This window comes from Oncorhynchus masou, chromosome 5 (genome assembly GCF_036934945.1).
Source record: "Oncorhynchus masou masou isolate Uvic2021 chromosome 5, UVic_Omas_1.1, whole genome shotgun sequence".
NCBI lineage: Eukaryota > Metazoa > Chordata > Actinopteri > Salmoniformes > Salmonidae > Oncorhynchus > Oncorhynchus masou.
In genome coordinates, this window is record NC_088216.1 from 23,535,241 (window position 1) to 23,550,892 (window position 15,652).

Consider the following 15,652-nt stretch of genomic DNA (forward strand, 5'->3'; position numbering starts at 1 on the left):
CACTTTACTCATGAATACCTCTGCATTTACTATCATTCCAGTTATCGCCATTCTGAGGTGAAATATTAAACGAACAAAACCAACCTCCAGGATTCTGAAAAATAATAATCATCACTGACTCACACCATTCATCTGTCAAAATTCTTTTTTTTTGCCCAATATAATAGTATTTTATCCAATGAACTCCAAAGTGCCCATAAGTGGCCAAAGTTTTATAGTCTGTTTCTGGTCAATCAATCCCAGAAACAGTTCTGTCTGTGAACCCTTTTTTGCCATTGATTCAACTGACCCAGTAGAGAGGAAATCAAAGTTAATTGACATTTAAACTGAACACAGACATCCCCCCCCCCACCTCTACGCACACGACACCATTTTCTATACTTCTGGCCCGTCCAGTATCACTACTCTGGACAGTACTGACTTAGAATATGTGGACTACAAATACCTAGGTGTCTGGTTATACTGTAAACTCTCCTTCCAGACTCACATCAAACATCTCCAATCCAAAGTCAAATCTAGAATTGGCTTCCTATTTCGCAACAAAGCATCCTTCACTGCTGCCAAACATACCCTCGTAAAACTGACCATCCTACCGATCCTCGACTTTGGCGATGTCATTTACAAAATAGACTCCAATACCCTACTCAATAAATTGGATGCAGTCTATCACAGTGCCATCCGTTTTGTCACCAAAGCCCCATATACTACCCACCACTGCAACCTGTACTCTCGTTGGATGGCTCTCGCTTCAAACTCGTCGCCAAACCCACTGGCTCCAGGTCATCTACAAGACCCTGCTAGGTAAAGTCCCCCCTTATCTCAGCTTGCTGGTCACCATAGCAGCACCCACCTGTAGCACGCGCTCCAGCAGGTATATCTCTCTGGTCACCCCCAAAACTGCTTCTTCCTTTGGCCGCCTCTCCTTCCAGTTCTCTGCTGCCAATGACTGGAACAAACTACAAAAATCACTGAAACTGGAAACACTTATCTCCCTCACTAGCTTTAAGCACCAGCTGTCAGAGCAGCTCACAGATTACTGCACCTGTACATAGCCCATCTATAATTTAGCCCAAACAACTACTGCTTCCCCTACTGTATTTATTTATTTTGCTCCTTTGCATCCCATTATTTCTACTTTGCACATTCTTTCACTGCAAATCTTCCATTCCAGTGTTTTACTTGCTATTGTAATGCTCCGGGTGTCGTGGGTGTGGAGTCAAAAGCAGGAGTCAGAGAGTTCAATGCTGTGCGTCTTTAATAGCACCAACGCACCACAGGGTGCTCACAATAGGTACGTTCCCAAACACAGGGAATCAAAATGTACGACGAAAAATACACGACCAAGTACTAACACGTACCTCTACAACAGAGCCGAAGGTTACATTGAAATAATCCCGCACAACAACCAGGCGGGCCGGCTGTCTAATAAAGACAAACTAATTAAACATAAACCGGTGCTACCACTAAACATACAAGGAGGGGGAGGAAAGACAATCAGTGGCAGCTAATAGGCGGGTGACGACGACCGCCGAGCGCCACCCGCCCGGGAAAGGGAACCACCCTCGGTCGGACTCGTGACAGCTATATCGTATTTACTTCGCCACCATGGCCTTTTTTGCTTATCTCACCTCATTTGCTCACATCGTATATAGACTTATTTTTCTACTGCATTATTGACTGTATGTTTGTTTTACTCCATGTGTAACTCTGTGTTGTTGTATGTGTCAAACTGCATTGCTTTATCTTGGCCAGGTCGCAATTGTAAATGAGAACTTGTTCTCAACTTGCCTACCTGGTTAAATAAAGGTAAAATACAAATAAAAAATGTAAGGAATGTTCCAGACAAACTCATAGAAAATTATGAGTTTTCCAACCCCCTTACCCATATTGTTAACTCCCACGTCATCCACCTTGTTTTTTTGTTGTTGTTCTTTTACAAGGCTCTAAGAATCCAGGACAAGCATCCATTCCACCAGGGAGGGAGGCTAGGAAGGAATACACCAGTCTGTCATCTTATTTGATCATTCCAGATGCTTCATTAGGACTTAGCGCTCGGCATTTGCACTCCACTCAGGTTGCACTGTTTGTTTTTATGGGAATCGATTTATCAAAAATCATAAGAATAGGCTTTGAAAAATGACTCGAATATTTCAGAATCGTCCAGCAATTGCTGAAATCAGGCTCAATCATCTGGAGTTGGATACAATTCACAGCTGAGATGTGAATGTGAAGAATTGGCTTTTGTCACGCCTTAACCTTAGAGAGACGTTTTATGTGGGCATTCTGTGCGATGTGGGCATTCAATTTATTGTTTTCTAGGTTTCTTTATTTCTATGTTTTAGCAGGGTATGGTTCTCAATCAGGGACAGCTGTCTATCGTTGTCTCTGATTGGGAATCATACTTAGGTAGCCCTTTTTCCCTCCTTTCAGTGTGGGTATTTAACTTTGTTTGTGGCACTTAGCCCTGTAAGCTTCACGGTTGTTTCTTTCTTTTGTTATTATGTTGGCGTCATTATATAAATAAAAAGAAAATGTACGCTCACCACGCTGCACTTTGGTCTACTTCCAACAACACCCGTGACAGAACTACCCACCACCAAAAGACCAAACAGCGTGCGCCAACCTGGAGGACGAGCTCGACTGGGGAGGAGAGAATGGCAGGGGACAAGACTTGGTCACGGAAGCCTGAGAGGCAGCTCAAAAAAAATGTTTTGGGGAGCACACTGGGAGATTGGCAGATGCGCACGATGTCTTGAGTGAGCATTCACAGGCCGGTGTGCTCTGTGCCAGTGTCCCGCATTTGCCGGGTGGAAGTGGGCATCCAGCCAGAACGGGTTGTGCCAGCTCTGTGCTCGAGACCGCCAGTGCGCCTTCACGGCCCAGTGCATCCGATGCCCGCCCCACACACCAGGCCTCCTGTGTGTCTCTCCAGCCCGGTGAGTCCTGTGCCTGCTTCAAGGACCAGGCCTCCTGTGTGTTTCCCCAGCCTGGTGAGTCCTGTGCCTGCGCCCAGAACGAAGCCTCCAGTGATGATCCATGGCACAAAGCCTCCAGTGATGATCCATGGCACGAAGCCTCCAGTGATGATCCATGGCACGAAGCCTCCAGTGATGATCCATGGCACGAAGCCTCCAGTAATGATCCATGGCACGAAGCCTCCAGTGATGATCCATGGCACGAAGCCTCCAGTGATGATCCATGGCATGAAGCCTCCAGTGATGATCCATGGCACGAAGCCTCCAGTGATGATTCATGGCATGAAGCCTCCAGTAATGATCCATGGCAAGAAGCCTCCAGTAATGATCCATGGCAAGAAGCCCCAAGTGAGGAGTCATGGCACGAAGCCTTCAATGACGGCCTCCAGTCCGGAACCCCCAACTATGGCCTCCAGTCCGGAGCCCCCAGCGAGGGTGCCCAGTCCGGGGCCCGCAATGAAGGTGCCAAGTCCGGGGCCCACAACGAGGGTGCCAAGTCAGGGGCCCGCAACGAGCGTGCCAAATCCGGGGCCCGCAACCAGGGTGCCAAGTCAGGGGCCCGCAACGAGCATGCCAAGTCCGGGGCCCGCAGCGAGGGTGCCAAGTCCGGGGCCCGCAGCGAGGGTGCCCAGTGCAGGGCCCGCAGCGAGGTGCCCAGTCCGGGGCCCGCAGAGAGGGTCCCCAGTCCAGGGTCGGCGGCGAGGGTCCTCACACCAGAGGCGCCACCAAATCGGGGTGAGCCAGAGGTGGAGCGGGGTCTACGTCCTGCACCAGAGCCGCCACTGCCGATAGACGCCCACCCAGACCCTCCCCTATAGGTTAAGGTTTTGCGTCCGTAGTCCGCACCTTTGGGGTGGGGGTACTGTCACGCCCTGACCTTAGAGAGATGTTTTATTTCTCTATTTGGTTAGGTCAGGGTGTGATGTGGCCATTCTATTTTTTGTTTTCTAGGTTTCTTCATTTCTATGTTTTGGCCTGGTATGGTTCTCAATCAGGGACCAGCTGTCTATCATTGTCTCTGATTGGGAATCATACTTAGGAAACACTTTTTTCCCTCCTTTCAGTGTGGGTATTTAACTTTGTTTGTGGCACTTAGCCCTGTAAGCTTCACGGATGTTTCTTTCGTTTGTTGTTTTGTTGGCGACACTATATAAATAAAAGAAAATGTACACTCACCACGCTGCACTTTGGTCTACTTCCAACGACACCCGTGACAGCTTTCTTTTTCCATTGACTGAGTACAACGGCAGGCAGATGCACATTGCATTCCATTTTGGGTTTGAAATTACAAAACCTTTTCTGTGTGCAACACTTTTTATACCCTTTGATATACAGTACCAGTCAAAAGTTTGGACACACCTACTCATTCAAGGTTTTTTCTTTATTTTTACTATTTTATTCATTGTTGGCATCAAAACTATGAAATAACACATATGGAATCATGTAGTAACCAAAAAAGTGTTAACCTCACTAGGGTACGCTAGCGTCCCACCTGTCCAACATCCAGTGAGATTGCAGAGCGCCAAACTCAAATACATAAATACTCATTATAAAGATTCAGAAAACAAAACATATTTTACATAGGTTTAAAGATGAACTTCTTGTGAATCCAACCACGGTGTCAGATTTTAAAAATGCTTTATGGCGAAAGCATACATTACAATTATTTGAGAACATAGCACACTAGACAAATCATTACAACCAGTGACCAGCCAAGCAGAAGAGTTACAAAACTCAGAAATAGAGAGAAAATGAATCCCTTACCTTTGATGATCTTCATATGGTTGCACTCAGAAGACATTCATTTGTTTGATAACGTCTCTTTATATCCAAAAACCTCCGTTTTGTTTGCACGTTTTCTTCAGTAATCCACAGGCTCAAACGCAGTCAAAACAGGCAGACAAAAAAATCCAAATTGTAACTGTAAAGTTCATAGAAACATGTCAAACGATGTTTATATTCAATCCTCAGGTTGTTTTTAGCCTAAATGATCTATAAAATTTCAACCGGACAATAACTTTGCCAATATAAAAGGTAAACAAGAAATGCACTCTCTCGGGATTGCGCATGAAAAAGCTATGTGACACGTCAGGGTCCACTCATTCAGACTGGTCTTACTCCCTCATTTATCAGAATACAAGCCTGAAACAATTTATAAATATGGTTAACATCTAGTGGAAGGCATAGGAACTGCAATTTGAGTCCTAAGTCAATGGATACTGTAATGGCATTGAATAGAAAACTACAAAAACCCCCAAAAAAATCCTGAATGTGTTTTTCTCAGGTCTTCGCCTGCCAAATCAGATATGTTACACTCACAGACACTATTTTAACAGTTTTGGAAACTTTAGAGTGTTTTCCATCCACATCTACCAGTTATATGCATACTATATCTTCTGGGCCCGAGTAGCAGACCGTTTAATTTGGGCATGCTTTTCATCCAAAATTCTGAATCCCTACCCTAGAGAAGAGAAATAAAACAAAATATATTTTATATTTCAGATTCTTCCTTGTACAGTAAGCACCCTTTGCCTTGATGACATGCTAAACCTCAGAGGTGAAACTTTGCAGCATTGTGTAAGGAGCTGGATGATCTGAATACACAATAGTTTCAGACACAATAGCTTTAGACACATTCCCCATGGTCCTTCAGAGACGGAGAAATTGAAAACGAAAGCACAGATGCTGTCTTAATATGTTTGGGGATCACACTTCATCAAAGAGTTTTTAATAAGTGTCATGAAATTCCAATACCATTGAGTGTATGTTTCTCAGTGCAGTGGCGGGATGACAACCCCAATTACATAGGGTATCAGTTACATTTTCTCTCTAAGATGAGTTGAATTTTATCATTGAGGGAAAGCAATTGAAAATAGGTTATGTTATCTTGTCTCCACAGACCAATGTTAGACAGTGTAATGTGCAGCATTAGTGTGCGCTGGTTCTTTCACACAAATGTATAGTGATTTGTCTGTGAACTAGCTATGAGCCAACTATCTAGTTGGCCCAATAATGAAAAGCAGCGATTCCATATACTGTTAAAGCACCATGTTCTCTCTGACTGTATCCCACTCAGACCTCCATTTGCGCATTCACGTGCGCATCTGCAATTTGCAGAAGTGTCCCAAAGCTGAGGGAAGGTGTAGAGGGTGAAGGGGATAAATAGACCCTCAGATAGCCACTTCAGACGAGCCAGCAAGTTTGTAGGCTTCAGAGCAATGTGCTATCCCAACACCCTGTGATATGTTTGGGGTTTGCACAATGTCATACAAAATACAAAATAGTGAAGAAGTGTGCCTAATTATGTCACGTTATGTCACGAGCATTTGTCTATGTCTGATTTCGAGACTTGACATGTAACAGTTGAAATACTTCCCAAATTAAATGTTTAACTGAGGTTACTGATGTCATATCTTGAAACACAAGGGGATTTATCAATTTGAATTTCATGCTCGTTCTATTATTTAAAAGTGTAACATGAATTGAGTCGTTCAAGTCAGGAGGAGTGGATCCTGAAGTTGATGGGTTTATTGATCCCATCCCATGGAAGTCACCCTCGGAGTTTCGTCAGCAACAGGTGACAACCGAGGGCCCTCTGAGCGAGTTGGTAGGGTCTCTCTCACTCAAAGACATACATTACAGTATATTACAAATTTAACAAGTTTACCTCTGTTTCCTTATATTCTTAAATGATCAAATTTAGCATATGCCTCAATATACAGTACTTATTTACATACGCTTATCTTTTAATGGATATTACTAATCTAAATATCTACATTACGATCAATATAGTCACATTGACAATAAGCTTAATATCTCCCTAATGGATCCTCCATATCTCCCTTGTGTATCTATTTTCTAAATCTCTGCAGTGAAGCTGGACCTTCTGCTCACCCATGCTCCTCCATGAACCTGTAGAGTTGATATCAGGCTTAGCTGTCACATCCTGACCTTAGTTCTTTTTTTATGTCTCTATTTTAGTTTGGTCAGGGCGTGAGTTGGGGTGGGCGTTCTGTTTTGTTCTGTGTGTTAGATTTCTATGTGTTTGGCCTGGTATGGTTCCCAATCAGAGGCAGCTGTCAATCATTGTCTCTGATGGAGAACCATACTTAGGCAGCCTGTTTTCCCACTATGGGTTGTGGGTAGTTGTTTTCTGTTTTATGTATATTGCACCTTGCAGAACTGTTAGTTTGTCGTGTTGTTGTTTTATGTTCAAATATTCGTATTTATTAAAATTATTATGAATACTTACCACGCTGCACCTTGGTCCTCTTCTCCTGACAACAATCGTTACATTAGCCAATTGTATTAGCCAATTATACATTAGCCAATTATATTACCTTCAAATTGAAGTTAAATTAGAAGAAAATGTATTTCTTTTTTATTTAGTTGGAGCCCATGTCCAAACGTGTTAGTGCAGATAATTTTTCATACATCATACCATGATTCTGTTATGCACTTGAGTGAGGACCCAAAAGCGGTTTAACAAAAACAGAGTCCTTTAATGTAAACACATGGAAGACATAGATCCTCTTCAGATGTAGATAATGGAAAAATAGACAACCCGCAGAGAGGGCGACAAATGAAACAAAAAGTCCTTCTGATAATTACAAAAGAGCCCCCTTCTTAGCAGCAGAGGAGAATAGCTGGGTTAGCGGCGACAGGCTGCAGGTCTCTCTGGGTAGGCGCGGGTCGTAGAGGAACAGTGGTACCTGATCTCATGTAGCATCAGATGAACTGGACACAGTACAAACGATAAGACAGTTAGCTGAGTACAGGATGCACTTGCCAGGCAGATTCCGACAGGACGGGACAAGGATGAAGCAAACGAGACGATAGTTTGTTTCTGGCATGAGAAACTCAAACGAGAATCTGACACAGAAAGAAGCAGGAACAGAGAGAGAAATAGAGACCTAATCAGAGGGAAAAAAGGGAACAGGTTGGAAAAGGGTGAACAAGGTAGTTAGAGGAGATGAGGAACAGCTGGAGGAGGAGAGAAAGAGAAGGTAACCTAATACGACCAGCAGAGGGAGACAGAGTGAAGAGAAAGAACAGGAACAAGACATAATGACAAGACATGACAGTACCCCCCACTCACCGAGCGCGCCCTGGCGCACTCGAGGAGGAAACCTGGCGGCAACGGAGGAAATCATCGATCAGCGAACGGTCCAGGTTGGAAAAGGGTGAACAAGGTAGTTAGAGGAGATGAGGAACAGCTGGAGGAGGAGAGAAAGAGAAGGTAACCTAATACGACCAGCAGAGGGAGACAGAGTGAAGAGAAAGAACAGGAACAAGACATAATATGACAAGACATGACAGATTCAGGTCTAGTATTGAATTCTTTTTTTTCTGACCAATGGATTGCTGTTCCAACACAGGAGAAGTCATGCTTTAGATAAGACCAAGAAGAAACATGCCTGAATGATGAGTAGAGTTATTGTGATTAAGATAAAATGGGAGTTTTAATTTGATTGACAGTGTGATTGATAACTGTATTTTGTATCTAAGTTATATAAATCAACACACAACACAGGAAAGATGTCAACAAGTGACTGTGGATGCAGTGGTTTCCCAAACGTATCCCCTTGGGTAACAAAAGTCCTCACCAGAACGGATGATGACAGATTTGTTACCTGGGTACAATGATAAATATTCAGCCTTTGAATTACGACAAATAACCTTCGATGTTGTTGTGCTAACTGATAAAAAATGACTGGATATCTGAAAGCTCCATTTTGACGAGAGGTAGATCATTCATATTTATAATATAATCTGCTGAGCGTATGAAATCATGAATAAGTATTCCCTTGTTTTTAAAAGCGAGACAATTTAACTGATTTAATGTTATTTTGAGAATTGATTTATGCTGAACTGGGAGAGATATTATTCAAATATTGTGGACAGCAGCACATCTCCTCAGATACTTCAGTCTGTAGTAGGACCCCAGAAGGAATACTAAATATATTGTTGTTATAGCCTGGCACTCACTTCACTTTTTTATGTTAAATGTATAAGATTACTCCCACTTGCAGAGTCAAAAAGTTGCTGAGCTCATTTAAGGGGATTTGATGTCAAACCGATTCTCTTATGATAGTCGACAAAGGTTGATGTCTATCCCATCTCTTCAGGATAAGTGTTTGCTGAACTCTTGAGTGACTAGAAGGGCTTTTCTATGTGCCTCCGTTTATGTAATCGGCTTTTTGTGAATATTATTGAGTGGTAGACTTAATCAAATTAAGATTATTATTACAATATGCATGGCTTCCTGTCCTCTTCCGGTCCCTGTGGGATGTAAGACAATGGAAAGCTGTCCTCTGGCCTGGCTGCTGTTAGTAGAGGAAAATAACTAAGAGACAATTACAGATGCTTATGGAGGTTGTTTTCCTCATAAACGTATTTTTGTCATCTCTATGTGAAACTCAATGGGAGACACAAGATTATGATTGTGCAGTTTTTAAGCAAGACCACCTCACTTGACATCACATGTCATCACTGTTTGTGCAATACCACAGTGGACCTATAGTAATAAGTATTTTGATAAAGGGGGTTACCTACTCAGTTGTACAACTGAATGCCTTCAACTGAAATGTGCCTTCCGCATTTAACTTAACCCCTCTGAATCAGAGAGGTGTGGGGGGCTGCCTTAATCAACATCCACGGTGCCCGGGGAACAGTGGGTTAACTGCCTACTCAGGTGCAGAACGACAGAGTTTTACCTTGTCAGCTCAGGGATTCGATCCAGCAACCTTTCGCTTACTGGCCCAATGCTCTCACCACTAGGCTACCTGCCGCCCAAAAGTCAATATTTGAGTGATTACACTGAAACGCCAGTCATTTTTTGTTCACATTTTGTGATAAACCAAATGTGGGAGACATGGAACTATCATAAAATAATTTATGACAGAAAACACTAGCTGGTGAAATTAGCATTATCATTATGATTACTCACAACCTTTTAAACAACAAAAAACACATTCTCGAGCCCTGTACGGTTTTGACAAAATGTACATCCTTATCAAACCAGCTCTTCACTGCACCATCATCCTAACCAAATCAGTGTTATACTATGTGTGGTAGCCCAGCTCAGATGTAAACAATGTGTAAATACATACCAGCCCAGCTCCAAGTTTATATTACCCATCCCACGGGTCTATCAGGAACCCTCACAAAGGGTTAGAGTATGTGCTTGGGGTTCTAAGGCTGTGTTTACACAGGCAGCCCAATTGACAACCAGAGACATTCTTCAAAGGACTCGGTTGGGCAACAAGGCCTTCCATCTACCACCAACCTACCGAAGCGCAGCTCAGAGTAAATATGTATTGCATTTTCCTCTTCCAAATGGGCGGTAATTTAGAATGCTTCGCTCTTTGTTCCTCAGTCTTCCCGCTCCTTCACTTAAACCCAGACGCTTTTCTTTTGCGTAACAAGCTGTCATATCTGTTCCGCCCGCTAGGGACGTTTTCCTTTATGACGTAATTTGTAATCAAGTTATGATTTAATTATGTGTATGTGTAATTCTATGTGATTAGTTAGGTTTTTAGTAAATAAATTATTAAACCCAATTTTGTATTGCTGATTCAAATTGTTAGCCAGGGTTCGTGCAGATAACCAAGAATTTAAAACTTTCAGATGAGATTGAATTAAGATGACGATTAATATTGACTGCTATTGATGTAAAATATTACTAGGTCTTTAAGAGTTTATTCGGAAGATAACAGCTCTATAAATATTCTTTCGTGGTGCCCAACTCTCTAGTTAATTACATTTACATGATAAACTCAATCAAGTAATGTTCATTATGGAGATATTATTTTATAGAATAGCATGTCATATCACTTAATCCGACATAGCCAAAGACACGACGCTTGTTACTGTAGATACTATACTGTATCTCATGATTGTAGATACTATACTGTATCTTGATATTTTAGAGAAATTATATTCCTTTGGAATATTTTCTCCACTTCCTGAATGGGTGCAAAGTCGCTGTGTGTCTCCTTCCTGAACCCAAACAAAAGATAGATAAGATCTTGCTACCGTGAAAAGGAAAATATCTGTCTATTTGTGGAAAAATCACCCTGTTTAACTCTTCAGTCATATCACAGTTTATCTATTTGCTTATGGCTTTGCCTACATCTAGTTACCTGCTTTTTACATTATATGAACATAAAATATTCAATTTTATTTGGAACGGCAAGCCAGATAAAATTAAAAGGGCCTATTTAAATAACTAATATGAATTCGGAGGGGGGAAATTATTAAATATTAAATCATTAGACCTCTCACTAAAGGCATCAGTCATACAAAAGTTATACTTAAATCCAAACTGGCTCTCTAGTAAATTGGTAGGAATGTCTCATCCTATGTTCAAGAAGGGCCTTTTTCCCTTTATTCAGATTACACCGGCCCACTTTCGATTGTTTGAAAAGGAAATCATCTCCAACATATCTTTATTTTTTAAACAAGCCTTAGAAAGTTGTTGCGATTTCAGTTTAATCCACCTGAAAAGACAGAACAAATAATACAACAAATATTGTGGTTACATTTTTTTTTAAATACAAGAAACGTCTGACCTCTGTGATGCCATCAAGGGTTTTGCCACCAAGTACTAAGTCATGTTTTGCAGAGGGGTCAAATACCTTTTTCCCTCATTGAAATGCAAATAAATTTATAACATTTTTTACATGTGTTTTTCTGGATTTTTGTTGCTGTTATTCTGTCTCTCACTGTTCAAATAAACCTTCCATTAAAATTATAGACTGAGGATTTCTTTGTCAGTGGGCAAACATACAAAATCAGCAGGGGATCAAATACTTTTTCCCCCTCACTGTACATTCCATATATGTATTTCATAATTGTGATGTCTTCACTATTATTCTACAACATAGAAAATAGTAAAAATAAAGAGAACCCTTGAATGAGTAGGTGTTCTAAAACGTTTGACTGGTAGTGTACGTTTCTGCAAAATGATGGAGCAGTTCCATGTGCCTCGTTTCAAAAAACAGACTAACACACTGTATCTTATCCTTACGTTCTCTCACATTGTCTCGACCTAGAGTGTGTGTGTGTGTTTTATATAAACAGTGTTTATTTGAACTTAAGTGATAGGGAGCAGTTGATTACCCTCTTCTCTTTTACAGTGTCGATCACCTCTGCTGTTGCGTTTTTGGTGATCCTTCTTGCATATTGGTTGAGCGTCTCTTTAGAGCTGTCAAGCGCTGGCTGTGAACAACCACTGGCATGAATCACATCGTAGTGTAAAATACTGTGAGTTACATGCCAAGCCTGATAATGATGAGGTTTATGGATAGGGCTATTACAGTACAAGCTGGATTGTCTTAGCTCTTAGCTCAATTCCAAATTGACAGGCGTAATACAAGAGTGTGTGTATGTGTTGTGTGTGGTGGGAGGGCTGTTGGGTGTGTGAGTGTCTGTCTGTGTGTGTGTGTGCTTATGTGAGTCCACGCATGTATTTGTGTCTGTACGTGTGCATGTGTGCTTGTGTGTGTATCCATTAGACCTGCATTTGTGTGTAAGAACTGCATTTAAACTTCTGTGTTGTTCCTGCCAAAGCTAAAATAGCTAAGGTTTGGTTTGGAATAGCTTTCTTTTTTTCTGCTGATGTAGAACAGGTCTTTCCTGGCTTACCTCCTACAACATTATTTAATAGTCTAGTCCTCAGCTTTAGCTGCCTTGCTCACATTCATCACCAGCAGTGTAGGAGGATGGGACTCCAAATATTAAAATGTTCTTTCTTTTATATGCCACAGCTTTGTGAGGTAGGCACATAAAACGTGTTGATGCTCTTGTTGATTTGATTGAGTCGGGCTTGTTGGTAAACATACTGTTGTTGTCCTACAATGGCAATGTACAGTGGTGAGAACAAGTATTTGATACACTCCCGATTTTACAGGTTTTCCTACTTACAAAGCATGTAGAAGTCTGTAATTCTTTATCATAGGTACACTTCAACTGTGAGAGACGGAATCTAAAACAAAATTCCAGAAAATCACATTGTATGATTTTTAAGTAATTAATTTGCATTTTATTGCATGACGTAACAATTTGATACATCAGAAAAGCAGAACTTAATATTTGGTACAGAAACCTTTGTTTGCAATTACAGAAATCATACGTTTCCTGTAGTTCTTGACCAGGTTTACACACACTGCAGCAGGGATTTTGTCCCACTCCTCCATACAGACCTTCCCTAGATCCTTCAGGTTTCGGGACTGTCGCTGGGCAATACGGACTTTCAGTTCCCTCCCAAAGATTTTCTATTGGGTTCAGGTCTGGAGACAGCTAGGCCAGTCCAGGAACTCGAGATGCTTCTTACGGAGCCACTCCTTAGTTGCCCTGGCTGTGTGTTTCGGGTCGTTGTCATGCTGGAAGACCCAGCCACGACCTATCTTCAATGTTCTTACTGAGAGAAGGAGGTTGTTGGCCAAGATCTCGCGATACATGGCCCCATCCATCCTCCCCTCAATGTGGTGCAGTCGTCCTGTCCCCAAAGAATGATGTTTCCAACTCCATGCTTCACGGTTGGGATGGTGTTCTTGCTGTTGTACTCATCCTTCTTCTTCCTCCAAACACAGCGAGTGGAGTTCAGACCAAAAAGCTCTATTTTTGTCTCATCAGACCACATGACCTTCTCCCATTCCTCCTCTGGATCATCCAGATGTTCATTGGCAAACGTCAGACGGGCCTGGACATGCGCTGGCTTGAGCAGGGGGACCTTGTGTGCGCTGCAGGATTTTAATCCATGACGGCGTAGACTGTGGTCCAAGCTCTCTAAAGGTCATTGACCAGGTCCTGCCGTGTAGTTCTGGGCTGATCCCTCACCTTCCTCATGATCATTGATGCCCCACGAGGTGAGATCTTGCATGGAGCCCCAGACCGAGGGTGATTGACCGTCATCTTGAACTTTAAGTTGGGTCAAATGTTTCAGGTAGCCGTCCACAAGCTTCCCACAATAAATTGGGTGAATTTTGGCCCATTCCGCCTGACAGAGCTGTAGCAACTGAGTCAGGTTTGTAGGCCTCCTTGCTCACACACGCTTTTTCAGTTATGCTGACACATTTTCTATAGGATTGAGGTCAGGGCTTTGTGATGGCCACTTCAATACCTTGACATTGTTGCCCTTAAGCCATTTTGACACAACTTTGGAAGTATGCTTGGGGTCATTGTCCATTTGGAAGGCCCATTTGAGACCAAGCTTTAACTTCCTGACTGATGTCTTGAGATGTTGCTTCAATATATCCACATCATTTTCCTCCCTCATGACGCCATCTATTTTGCAAAGTGTACCAGTCCCTCCTGCAGCAATGCACCGCCACAACATGATGCTGCCACCCCCGTTGGGATGGTGTTCTTCAGCTTGCAAGCCTCCCCCTTTTTTCCTCCAAACATAACAATGATCATTATGGCCAAACAGTTATTTATTTGTTTCATCAGACCAGAGGACGATCTTTGTATGATCTTTGTCCCTATGTGCAGTTGAAAACCATAGTCTGGCTTTTTTATGGTGGTTTTGGAGTAGTGTCTTCTTCCTTGCTGAGCGGTCGTTCAAGTTATGTCGATATAGGACTAATTTTTTATGTGGATATATATAATTTTCCTCCAGCATCTTCATAAGGTCCTTTGCTGTTGTTCTGGGATTGATTTGCACTTTTCGCAACAAATTACATTCATCTCTAGGAGACAGAATGCGTCTCCTCCCTGAGCGGTATGACAGCTGTGTGGTCCCATGGTGTTTATGCTTGCGTACAATTGTTTGTACAGATGAACGTGGTACTTTCAGGCATTTGGAAAATGCTCCCAAGGATGAACCAGACTTGTGGAGGTCTACAATTTGTTTTCTCTTGGCTGAGGTCTTGGCTGATTTATTTTGATTTTCCCATGATGTCAAGCAGAGGCACTGAGTTTGAAGGTAGGCCTTGAAATACATTCACAAATACACCTGCAATTGACTTAAATGATGTCAATTAGCCTATCAGAAGCTTCTAAAGCCATGACATCATTTTCTGGAATTTTCCTAGCTGTTAACTTAGTGTATGTAAACTTCTGACCCACTGGAATTGTGATACAGTGAATTATAAGTGAAATAATCTGTCTGTACACAATTGTTGGAATAATTGCTTGTGTCATCCACAAAGTAGATGTTCTAACCAACTTGCCAAAACTATAGTTTGTTAACAAGAAATGTGTGGAGTGGTTGTAAAACGAGTTTTAATGACTCCAACCTAAGCGTATGTAAACATCCGACTTCTACTGTACAAAGCCTTTATCTAGCTCAGTCTCTGATGTCTGTTGATGGACCCTGTACCATCAACTTCCAATACCCTCAAAGACAGATGAGTGAAAAGTGAAGAATAATGATACATATCTCAAATTTGGTCACATTTGTAACACAATGTTGCTATTATAGTGCTCAGCGTTTGACTCCCGGAGAGATAGATAATTACTCTAGGCTACACGGTGCAAGGACATGTGCAAATAGCCTGTTAGTCGCATCTCCCGTGGCAGCGTTTCACCTCGCTTTTGTTCTCTGTCATCGTAGCCTCGCTAATGCAAATAAGCCAGGAAACGTTTGAAGTTATCAAAGCTTCTCGGAGTTAGAGTGAATAGCTGTCCAATCTCAGAAGATACAGGAAGAATTCGAAAGTATGAGAGAGAGG